Genomic DNA, 12,363 nt, shown 5'->3' with positions numbered 1-12,363 from the left:
ACACAGCACTGCTGGGGTTGGTTGCCTGTGTCTCAGTCCCTGCTCACAACAGAAAAACACACACATGCATTTTGCATGCATGTAATATGGAAATTTATGGGGCAGTGTCTGTATTGTGTTCCAGCAGACACCTACTGCCACTCAGAAAGCCCTGATTTGCCAAAAGAAGATTGCTTTGGTGTACACAGAGCTGTCAGCTCTTCTACCAGCACTCCCAAATATACTCCAGGTAAGAGGCTGAGGAAGTGTCAATAGAAGAGGCTGACAACAGAGATGGGAAGTGCTCCCAGAGTGTTACAACATGTGGTGGAGCCAAGGTGGGATGAATGATCCTCACCATCTCTTCCTAGGGATGGTTCAGAAATAAAATGATTTAGCCCTGGATCCTGATCCCATTTTTTCCCTCTACTTGAGATGTGTACTGAGATCCATGATCATGTACCAATCAGTGAAAAAATGAAAAGAACCTAGAAATGTTTTTTTAATGTTAAGATATAGTTATAAAGATCTATGTTGTTTTTCTGCTGATTTGGAAGATAATGACATTCTTTTAATAAGCTGTTTACCCAGTGATTGCTGTCTTAGCTACAGGGGTGGTCCATTTCACTGGCTGCTCTCTTAATGGATTATGTAGCTCTTCTGCAAATAAGTTTCATGAATCAGAAAGCTTTGAATCACCTGGTCAGAAATTCAGTTCTCGTTTGCAAATGTCTGTAGCTCTCCCTAAAGTTTTTCAAGTGGACTGTAGCTCCAGCTTCAAAGGAAAGCTATTTCACCCCCAGTTGTGCTCAGCTGGAACTAGTACATTTGCAATTTACTATCATTTGATGTGTAGAGGTTGAAAGCAAAGCAAATACTTGGAAATGGCAAAAATATTCATAGAAAGTAAGCAGAGGTACACTTTCCTTCTCTCTTGGGGAATGTCTCAGTGTGTACTGCCCTGGCTGATGTTTGATGGAGTGATTCACTCATCACCCCTGGCTGCACCCACAGCACAGGCCAGGCTGTGGCTGTGTGTTTGTATTGCTGGAGCAGAGGGACCCAGCATGGTGTGGAGCTGTGGCTCCTGACAGGCTGCCCTACCCTGCCTAAGGAATTACCTTCAAACCTTATCTTTAAGTGTTCTACAATGTCCTATATATTTTATATACATATGTATAGCATTATTTTTAGAAGTTCTTTACTAACAGCAGTAAGATTCTTTTTATAAAACATACCTGGAAACTCTGTCTTCTGCCTAGCTCATCAAAGTACTTTTAAAAAAGTGTTGGACTTTAAATAATTTGAACTATTCTGGGCTTGAAGTCAAAAAGATCCTTAAATTCCCTGCTGAGCTGAGGAATAAATGGGGAAATCTTTTAGTACTCCCCTATGTCTCCTTCTCCCATTTTTTGGTGGCTGTAGTGCTCTCCTCAGAAGTTTTCCCAAACTTCTTTCTCAAAGTTTTCTCCTCAGAGTTTTCTCAAAAGCTTTATGCTAGTCTCTTCTGTTTCTGTTCCCCTAATCCCATTTCTTCCTCAGTCCACTTATCTGACCAGTCCTTAAACTCCTTTGTTTCTCCTTCAGTTCCCCAGATGTTGGGAACAGCCACTCGGGGTGTTCACCAGCTCCAGACCGTACAAAAGCCTATCACTCCAGCATCAAATCAACTTTGAAGGACAAAGGGAAGATCAGAGCAGCTCCCTGGATTTGTGGACACTCATTTTTGGGCAGGTTCTATCCCCAGCCCAAATTCTGCTGTTCATTCTCACATCCAGATGGAGCGTGCCTGTCTGCAGTGCCACAGATCCTGTGGCTGTGGCCGGGGTTGGGAGGTGACCTGCATTCCACCCAGCCCTGTCGCCATCTCACTGCATGGTGCTGCTGAGTTTGATGTTAAATGCCTCACATACTGTGTGTGCCACGGCTGTAATGACTGCAGGCACAAGCCATTATCATTAGCTTTGATTCCTCAACACTGGTTGTTACAAAAACTGCCTGAAGCACAGAGGGAGGCGTATTCATTATTGCATTACTGCTCATGTCTTAAAGCCAGATTTCCTCCTGCGTTTTCAGCCAGGCCAGGCTTTACTAAAGAAATCTGGGCTGGCTGAAACCAGGGTCTCTAATTTATCAGGTTTTAATATTGTTATTTTATTTCCACTTTGTCCTTTTCTAGTCATTCTTTATAATAATGCAAGTGATTTCACCAGCTTTACTGTGGGATGCATTATCCAAACCAGTCTCCCAAGGCCATTGGCTTTTCATTATCAGGGTCCAAGTACAGCCACTGAAGTGCCAGTCAGCTGCACTACTTTATTTTCTCATTCAGCAAGTTCATAGTAGAGGAAAAGTATTTCATCCATACATGCAGTAATGTGAGAGGAAACCACTTCCCACATACACAAATTCCTGACTCATTCCTTTCAAATGTGGCTGAAACAACTGCTGAATCCAAACATAAAAAGCTATAATACCCATTCAATAGGCTTTTCCAGGCTTCCCAGTATGAGGAGGAGGATCACAGGGAGATCTTGTATCTAGAGCACTGATTGGAAATTTGGACCTCTGGGGTGTAATTTCAGTTCAATTGCTGCATTTACTTGACTTGGGCATCTGGTCTGTAGAGACCCAGGTTCACCCATGTGAAACAGTTACAATAATGCATCACCACTCATTTTGTAGCTCTGTATCCGTGTGTTTAGAGGGAGTGGCTCACATCTTTGTAATGTTATATCGAGATCCACATATCAGAAAGTGTTATACAGTGGTAGAACAGTAACACTGTTGCACTGCTCTCACCTCCTTGAATTTCGGTAACATTTGTCCATAGCACTCAGAAACTGAGCCTTTCTGAGAAAGGAGAGATTGGGCGTTTGCAGCCAACAAGAGCATTTCATTTACTCCTTTGTAGAAAAGCAACACCACATATATAATTGTTGATGTGTTAAATAGAAGAAGGAATGTAGGGCTTATTACATGTACCTTCATAGCCAATCTCACTTGTACACAGGCAGAACTAATCTCAGCAAATTGAGAGGTCACTAATTGAGGCTAAATCTGAACAGTAGTAATTAGAAGGATGAATGAACTGTATTTTTCTCAAAGCAGATCTGATTTAATAAAATATGCCACTTAGACACAGTTGCAGTGAAGCAAAAAAAAGGAGACAGTGCTTTGCAGAACTGTAGTAGATTTACTGGGTAACTGAGTCCCAAATTTAGATGTTTTATAGGAAAGCTTCAGCTCCCTGGGGAGCTCTGTAACAAATCTGTGACTGATTTAACTAGCCACTAAAAGGCCCTGCTGCATCCAAGGAGTCACCTGCAGAATATGCATAAAAGGGTTTTACAATATTGCTGAAAAGATGTGGCATCTACTTTAATTCAGCTACTAAATTAAATAAAACTAAATAAAGCTTTAGGGGTTCTTAATTTGCTTATTCCTTGAGCATCCTTCAGTAATGACACATTTTAAGATTGTGTTGCCCACTTAACTACCTGATTACAGGTACACTATAAAGTGTACAGGGAAAGGTAAGAAGATAGAAAAGTAAGAAGAAAAGTGACTTTTAAAGGTGTCTGATTCCATCTCCCTTCTTCTGTCAGCAGGAACACACCTCCATTTAGGCAAAGCTATGGCCATCTTGCTGCTGTGAGATGTGATTTTAAGCTGAATAGATGTACCCAAGCCAGATGTAATGATTACCAGTGAAGATTCAATAGTGCAGGTGCCAGCTGTCAGAGCAATTCAGTGTGATCTCTAGCTGGCTTGGACAGCCCATGCTGAAGCCCAAGCTGTTACATGCTCACTGCTCTCATTAATTATCAGGCTCAGCTGAAGCCAGCTAAGGTATTCACTCATGCTGCAGTCAGAACTCCTAAATGACCATAAAAAAGACAAAATCTGTAGTTCATCTGCAGGATTTGAAAAAGCATTTTGCAGCCAGATCATTTTGTAGTCCATGTTGCCACAAAGCTACAAATTGCTTATACCAGCACAACACAGAGAGAGGCACTGAGAACAAGTGCTTACTGAGGGATGTGTGGCACAGCAGCTGCTTGTGCCAGCACTGCCACTTAAAAATTCACTCATCAAAGCATGCCTTGATGCACCAGCATTCACCTCAGCTCTGGAGCCAGCCCACTGTAACGCCAGCTCTGAGGGGACAAACACTCAAAGGCTATACAAAGGCTGAAATTGCTCCAAAGCCTTGTCATAGCCAGTGCATTAATAGCTTACTGCTTGATGGCTTCTTGGGCTCTTACACAAAGATGCTAAATAGCAGATGAGCAAAACCACGGGACAGGAAATTTTCCCTCTTTCCAGCATTCACAGATGATAAAACCTTCCTGACAGTTATTGTTCTGTGTTTTTCAGAAGGGATGAGGAATCCACTGCTACCCAGCACTGCAGCATGGAGCAGCCATCTGATGCCCAAAATCACGGCTCCCTTGCCAGGAAATTTGCCATACTAATGCTGCTGCCCTAAGCAGCTCAGTCTTTAATCTGATTTCTTTGTTTCTTATTTCAGGCAAGCTGCTGTAACAGCGATGTTCACTAAAGGCTGCTAAGCCTCTTGGCATGTGTCTGTAAAACTCAGGCGTGTTAGCAATTCTCTTGCTCTTCCTAGTTGGCCAGCATCCTGCCCACTTGCATTTAAGAAGGACTTTAATGTGTTTGTACTACTCTGATATTGCACAGATCAGGGTGTAGTTACTGTTTTATTTCCCTAGCTGAGCTAAGTAAATATTGATAAAGATTTATATGGCCTACTTTCACAAGGAAAGTAAATCTTTGTAAATAAAAATTCAAAGTGAAGCTATAACTTGGTTTTTTTGGAGCCATGTGTTCACTGTGTATTTAATCATATTTCTGTTGTTACTGGATTTACTGGATGCATTTAATAAAGTGCATTTGGAGATCCACAGGGATGTCTACTCAGAGGATATGACCCAGCAGGATTTTTGGCCGACGATGGAAATAGAAGCAGGATGAAACCAAGTCTGTTAAATGTTAGTATTTTAAAAAGCCTTCTCTGGGATTGAGAGATAAATAGTAATCAAAGTCAATAAAAAGAAGTGATATATTGTAATTTATACCTATTTTGAATATAAACTGCAATTTTTATGAAGAAAGAGATATCAAGAAAATCTTTTATATGTACAGCCTGAATCCAAACCTGAAATTATCCATCTGCTGAAAGTCACCATCTTTCCACTGAAAAATAGAGGTGGATAAATTCTACAGGAACCAGCTATTAGGATCAACATAAAACCACTGTTAAACCATCCATAAAGATCATCCGCTCAATTTAAACCATGATAGTTTTTTGACAGATCTCAAATCTACACCAAATTCCATGTCAGTAAATCAGCTGAGACAAAACTGGAGTCAGAAAATACTGGAAATATAGCTGCCTGGGGACAGCTCACAGTCTGACTGCAGAAGTGCTGGGCACTGGGTTAATGACACATTGAAACCCTTTTGTAGTAGGGTAAAAAAAAAATCCATTAGAAAAACCTACAGAGACATCTAGCTCCATGACCTGACTGCTGCAGTTGTGGATTATTATGGAGATAAGGAAGCATGACAAAAATGTTACAATAACCTTTAAAAATAGGAGACTGGAAACACAATGCTGTTTTACTTGCAAAGTGTTTCTCATGCAAGTGTCCCTGGGAGATGTTTTATAATAAAGTTTGAATGAAATACAATAAAAATCAAATCAAAGCCCATTCACTACATACCAAATAGAACAGCTCAGGTTTCAGCTTTGGTTTTAAAGCCAGGAAGATAATTTACTTGATGAATTTCTGCTTCTGCTCAGAATTCCAGAAGAAAGAAAAAGACAGTGGCTGAAAAGGTAGTTTACAAAGAGTTTGGATTTAAAAGCTGATGTTGTCAAGAGATCAAAATTGAAAGAATCACAGAATTATTCAGCAAGAGCTTCAAATATCTATGAAATAAACAGAAATCAGTTCTATTCCAGGATCAAAAGCAGAATTTTACATGTACAGCATTTTCTTTTCAAGTATGCACATGATAATTACTGCATGCAGAAATGTCAGTGTATTACATGTTTAATTTGCATGAAAAAGCTATGCAGCTACAGGCAGAGCTCAGCCTCACTCTGTGTGCCCCCCACCAGTACAGCTTTGTGTGCACGAGGGGAATGTAATTCCATAGCCCTGTGTGCATGAGGTTATTCAAATTCAATATCCAAACATTGATTTGAAAAACAACAGCTGATGTAGAAGTCCAATGTTCACGTTGTTATTTGAGTACCATTAGAACTTTCCAGCTGGACTAGAGGGATCCAGTCTCAGGTCAGATTTGCTGACTTGAAAACCAAACAGCCTCCTCTGTTGGTATGTTTCCATTCCCAAATACAGGTCTAATGTAGCTGCAGCACTAAAGGTATTTTAGCTAATGCTTTCTAAAATTCTAGATGAAATTAAGGCTCTGTGCCAAAAGCTGTCTCTGCAAAGGTGTAAAGGCTCTCAGGTTAATAGCGATGATTTCCAGCCCTGGCCAATTTCCACATGGGGAATGTTACAATCAAGCTGGCGGTGATTTTTATGTAAATTAGTCCATTATCAGAGCTATATGTATCTGGTTACTAGTCTGTAGGCCCTCAAGGGAAATTGGAATCACTATTTGTAAGACAAGCACTTTTTTCCTTGATGTTCCAAACACTGTTGTTTGTTGGTCTTCTGTTGTTTTTATTTTTAAACAATGGTTCCAGGTCAACAGTTTGATGACTAAAAAAACAGATCATATAAGTAAAAGCTAGTTCTTAATTCCAAGAGATATGAAAACATTTGGTTTTGTTATCTCTATTATAAATTTTTACAGAATTTAGTTAGATAAGCCACAGAAAAACTAGTAGGGCTTGAAAAATAACCAATAGGGGGGAGAATCAGTTTAACATTTAAAAATAAACATGCTGAAGATTTCTGAAAGCTTAAAGAAGCTGGAAGAGAGTACATGGGAAGCATTTAGATGGTACAGAGACTTTAACCTTGTATTAGCTGTAGGCCTTTCAGTCTTGCTGAAATACTCACCTGTTGGTTCATCATGAACAGGAACAATTTGCAGGCTGTCAGCTGAGAACCAGCCATTATCAATCTAGCCTGGAGTTCTGTGGCCAGCTGTCACCAACACTGCATCTCTCAGGGATGGGTGTAAAACCACTCCATTCTACTTGCATATATTTCAACTGCCCATATTGCACAGACTGGTGGTGGTAAGTATCTGTCTGACCTTGTTGGCTGCTCTGCATAATTTTACCATAATTTGTCATAATCTGTCCCCTTCATGGCATGGTTTAGCAAACAGAAGGTAGCTTTATTACAGAGCTTTTTCTGAATCAATAGTGCTGCTCTCATTGCAAAACTACACTTTACCTTTTGTTTCTACTTGAAATATTGAGGTTTCATGTGAAGATGCAGGATGAAACAGTACTCCTATGGCAGTTTTGTTGTTGCTCTTTGACAAGATCAGGGTTTAGCCACTGACTCTTTGTGCTACACAAAGTGTGTGTTATATAGAAAGTCTTTTTTATCAGAGCCAGAAATCGGGCTCCTCATTATTGAGAAAGCACTGCTGTAATGCTGCCAGCTGGGAGCACGGCTCGTTAAAGGAACAGTGTTGTACAGTATTTTAGATACCTTATTAAGCATTGCCATAAATACATGGGATAAAATGATGTTCTAGGAGCACCTGGGTGAACAAAATTGAGAAACAGGGGTGTGAGTCATAACAGGAGTTCAGGACTCAAAACATTTTGTGCAAAGCAGTAGCAAGATATTCAGTTAACTTCTCACGTCCCAGTAATGATATTGGAAATGCTTTTGTGCATTTCAATTTTGGACTTATGTCTGGTGGAGAAGTTAAGCTTACTTCCTTTGATGTATTCTATTTAATTAGTAGTTTGGATAGCTCATTTTAGATATTGAAATTGGAATTTTTTTTCCAAGTGGGCACAGGTATGAAACAACCAGGTGCAGGGCCAAGCACTTCACAGTCGTTGAACCTCATGCAATTTGGCTTGGCCCATTGGTCCTGCCTGCCCAGATCCCTCTGTAGTGTCTTTTCTGGCAGATCAACGTTCCCACCAAATCTGGTGTCATCTGCAACTTATTGAGGGTTCCCTCCACCCCCTTGACCAGATGATGTCTTTGATGAAGATATTAAACAGAACTGGCCCCAGTGTAGCACCTTGGGGAACACCACTTGTAACTGGCAGCTGTTTGGGGTTCCTCAGGCAAGCTGGGAGATTGTCTCCTGATTACAGACTACAAGGGAAATTCTAGCTCTGTGGAAATCAGTGGAATCTGGCTATTGGCTTAAAGGAGCTAGCAGCTGTCTCTTTTAGGTTAGCAGCAAACAATTTACTTTAAGATTGTTGTCTACCCAGGGTTTCCTGAAGGTCATCCTTATGTCTGTGCTCAGTTGTCATTCAGATCATGACCTTCCACTTAGTGACCTTGCTACCACCTCTAGAGCCCATCTACCTGCATAAATAAATCTGTAGGGACATCTAACAAGCACCTGTCAAACAGCCTGAGCGACAGCATGGGGGTGGCAGGCAAAGGGGACGTCAAGTATGTCACAGTTGTGGTTGGTCCCTGGAACACTCTGTCAGAGCACTGGAGATGCAGCTGCTCCATCTGAGCAGGATCCCATGGAGCTCCCCATGTGATGATCTCTTAAGGGGATTCACAGTATAGCTGTACTCTGCAGAGAGCTCACAGTGACCTCCCAAAGCACTGTGTGGGGCCCAGGGGTCTGTCTGCAGGAAGCTCCTTGCAGGACCTGTGGACTGTATCATATTGCACTTAACACAAAGACTTCTGGTCCTGAAAGTGGCCCTTGGGCATTGATGTACTGTGACAATTAAATAATGACAGTAATAAAACTTGCCTATACAGTTGTGTGCATTTCATGCAAGCTGAGAAGGCACCATAAATAAAGCAGTTCTTCCACCTTGTGGTTACACAGACAACTACTGGCAGAGAGCTGAATATAAACACTGCAGCTAAACAGACCTAGCCCATGGCTATTGCTGTCCAGGACCCCTCCAGCAGACTGAAGCTACAAATATGAACTAGCCTTGTTTTGCAAGATGAACATCCATGTGTGCATGTGTGCACTCACACAGGAGTGTACAAACAATAGCTTTGTAATGACCTCTGGCCATCCCAGCCTACAGGGTCTGTAAGACCAGGATCCCAACAGCTGGAAGGACTCCTTCATCCTCCCTGCTAAGGAAAAGCCTTTTTACTCAGTGCAACAGGCAATTCTTGACACACTGATAAAATGTACTGGTGTGGGAACAGGGCGTGAGCAAGCCACAGGCGTGAAAAATGCGATTTCTTCAGTGAGAGGTTGTAGCTGGTTTCTGCAAGCAATGACTAGAACAAAAAGGAATCATTTAAAGGAAGACACAAATTCATCTATGCTGGTCTTCCCATTTCTACTCTCTGCCCCATTTTCTGCTTTTTACCTCTGGCTATTGAAGCAGTCATGTAGTCTTTGCTGCTTGCATCAGGGTACAATTCAGCACAATTAAGTCCAGCATCTGTAGTCAGCTGCTACAGAGCAAAGCTTGATTTGAAAAGCAGTAATTAAATGTCAGCTTTGCACTAATGCAATAGAGGTATATTGAGATATATAATTTTGCACTAAAGGCTGAAGATTTGCACTTTGTGAAACAGTGGAACACACTGGCTAAAAAATTTCAGTGTCAGTAAGTGCATACTAATCTTTTTAATGGTCCTAAATTACTAAATTATTTCTGAAGCAGGATTAGCTTGGTTATATAAGAGAGACTGATTTGGTTGGAAGAAGAATAGCAAAACATGAAAAGAACAAGCTGTTTTAAATCTACGTCTGCCTCTCAGATGTTGCTGTTCTCTAAAGAGCAGTTTATTAATTACAGGCTATCCTACTCCTCTTCATCATCATCATTCCAGTTGTACCAGCTGGCACCACTCCACACACTGAGTTCTCTTGCAGTAGTAGGTGCTTCCAAAACAGTGCAAAAATCAGCCCTAGTGTATAAAATTCCATTTATGTCACACTCTCTGCAATTGGATGCCAAAAGAGTTCCCCAGGATAAACTGTCAAGATCAGGGAGTCATAACAGGCCAAAATTTGACTCAGTGTCTCACATGGCTTTACTGTAATAATGCCCCAAGAACTGTATCTTCAGTTTCATTTGCTCTTCACTTCTTCAGAGTGACACCTGATTATACAAAGGAGCTGAACTTGTCTCCTCTTCATGTATTTTTTTTACTGTAGTTGGCATAACAGTTTCTTTTTTCACTGTAAGTTCCAAGGAAAGCTTACTTTCAGCAACCATTTTTTCTACCTAGAACTGAACTTCAGTGGTAAATTGCACTTGTATGACTGTACCCTCTTCACCAAAATGTGAAGTTGTTCAGGCCCAGAATGGACAAAATAGAGAGGTAGGCAAAATCTAATGAGTTTTCATCCTGCCTAAGTAGACAACTCTATGTAATTACACATTTTTTTACAGTAGAGAACCAAATTATCTTATTGTCTAAAATTTAAAAAAAAACCCAAAAAACAGGAACACAAGCAGTCTAACAGGTGAGCCAGGCAAATAACAGCCTATTAAATACTATTAAATATTTTCTCTATTCTTATGTCACAGACAAACTTTACCAGCACAAAAAGCATGTGTGACTGCAAATTCTGGCATCTTATTGCATGCTTCTACCATCAACCCTGTGATCCCTGCTGTGCTTCCCTATCTAGACTGTTCTGTTAGGGTCTCAGACAGGCACAGGGCTGAGCACACCGACTTCATGAGACAACAGCTGGAGTTCATTGTTGGGTGTCCCTTTTGATAGGGGCTCCAAATTTCCCACACTCACACACCTGACTGGCCGGGGTCTCAGCCCTGCCCAGCTCCCTGGCCCATGGTGTGTCTGAATTCAGGGCTGAATGGGATTGGTTGGGGTTCCCTGTTTGCATTCGAATCCATCCCACCACTGCTCACCTGGGGACTGGTCAGTTATGGCCAAATTTATCTAGGCAGCCTCAGGCCGGCTGCAGCTGTCACACCAGAGTTCCACAGAACCACTGGACCTCCCTTTTCTACTCATCAGCTCTGATAAAACAGCACAGAGTCCACACTGCTATTTTACCTTAATCTTATCAAACCAATTCTGCAAGATAGCATGTCAGTTGGAAAGCAGCTGCTTTATCTCTAATTAGAAATGAGTGGATTAAAACCAGTAATTGGACATTTTGAAATGAGCAATCCTGGACAAGAACTGAAATATTCTCACACCCATTGGCAGATGTCTTCAATAACTCACAGATGAGATGCATGGTTTCAGAAGCCTGAAGAAGGGTAAATATATAGTCCAACAATAAAAGAAACAGTAAAAGAAAAAAAATTTACACTGGTATTAGGGCTGGTCTTTTAAATTAATCTCAGAAAAGCAGGGATTAAATAATCAGACAAAACATACCTAAGTGCTCAGTAATTATCAGGGAGATTTTGTGGAAGCCATTACACATTTTATAAGAGTCTATACCCTGACTTCAATTGCTTTCTATTAGCACCTCTATATGATTTACTCATTCGCTTGACTTCTGTTTACCTTCCCTTTCAGACCGCTGATAACTCCCCCTGTAGAGGCCTGGAAAACACACGGGGCATTCATCGAGTGGTTCTGGGAAAGAAACACCTCAAACCATCGGCCACTGTGAGAGCGTTTCCCTTCCTGGTGCTGCTGGGTGACACGGTGATGTGTGGATGTCCCATGACTTCCTTGATGCTGCAGCCCAAAGCTCCACACGTTCACCAATGTTTCATATTTTATTACATTTTTCTCGCGGTTTGGGATCCTGCAGATTCACACTGATCGGATCTCTCCGGGATGCTGGATCTGGGTGTGTTACACACAGCCTCCGGCAGGCAGGGACTGTGGGACACTGACACCTGTAGCTGACATCAGACACCTAAAATACAGGTATCTAGGCTGAAGTTGTCACCTTAGTTCCCTCTATAATCAATAGAGATAAATATCTCTGTGGTATGATTTATCTGATCTGAAAACTTGTGTGAGATAAGCAGAGTGATTTCTCCAGGTATGTAAGGTAAGCAGAGTATTTCTCCATTTGTATCTCCATCGACCGTAGAGAACTGCCTACACATATCACTTTTAGATGGCCAAAGGCAGCTGAGGCATTTAGACAAAGCCACTCTTTATACTGTCTGACAAACGTACTGTGTGCCCGGTGCAAGTAGGTTCTAATTGCAGAGCGAGGCCTACAAAATCCCACTACAACAAACTTTAAGTGTCTATTTATGTATTTATCTGTTGACTCTCTTAAACCAGC

This window comes from Parus major, chromosome 12 (genome assembly GCF_001522545.3).
Source record: "Parus major isolate Abel chromosome 12, Parus_major1.1, whole genome shotgun sequence".
Taxonomy (NCBI): domain Eukaryota; kingdom Metazoa; phylum Chordata; class Aves; order Passeriformes; family Paridae; genus Parus; species Parus major.
The sequence above is the reverse complement of the archived record's forward strand: the minus strand, read 5'-3'. Positions refer to the sequence as shown.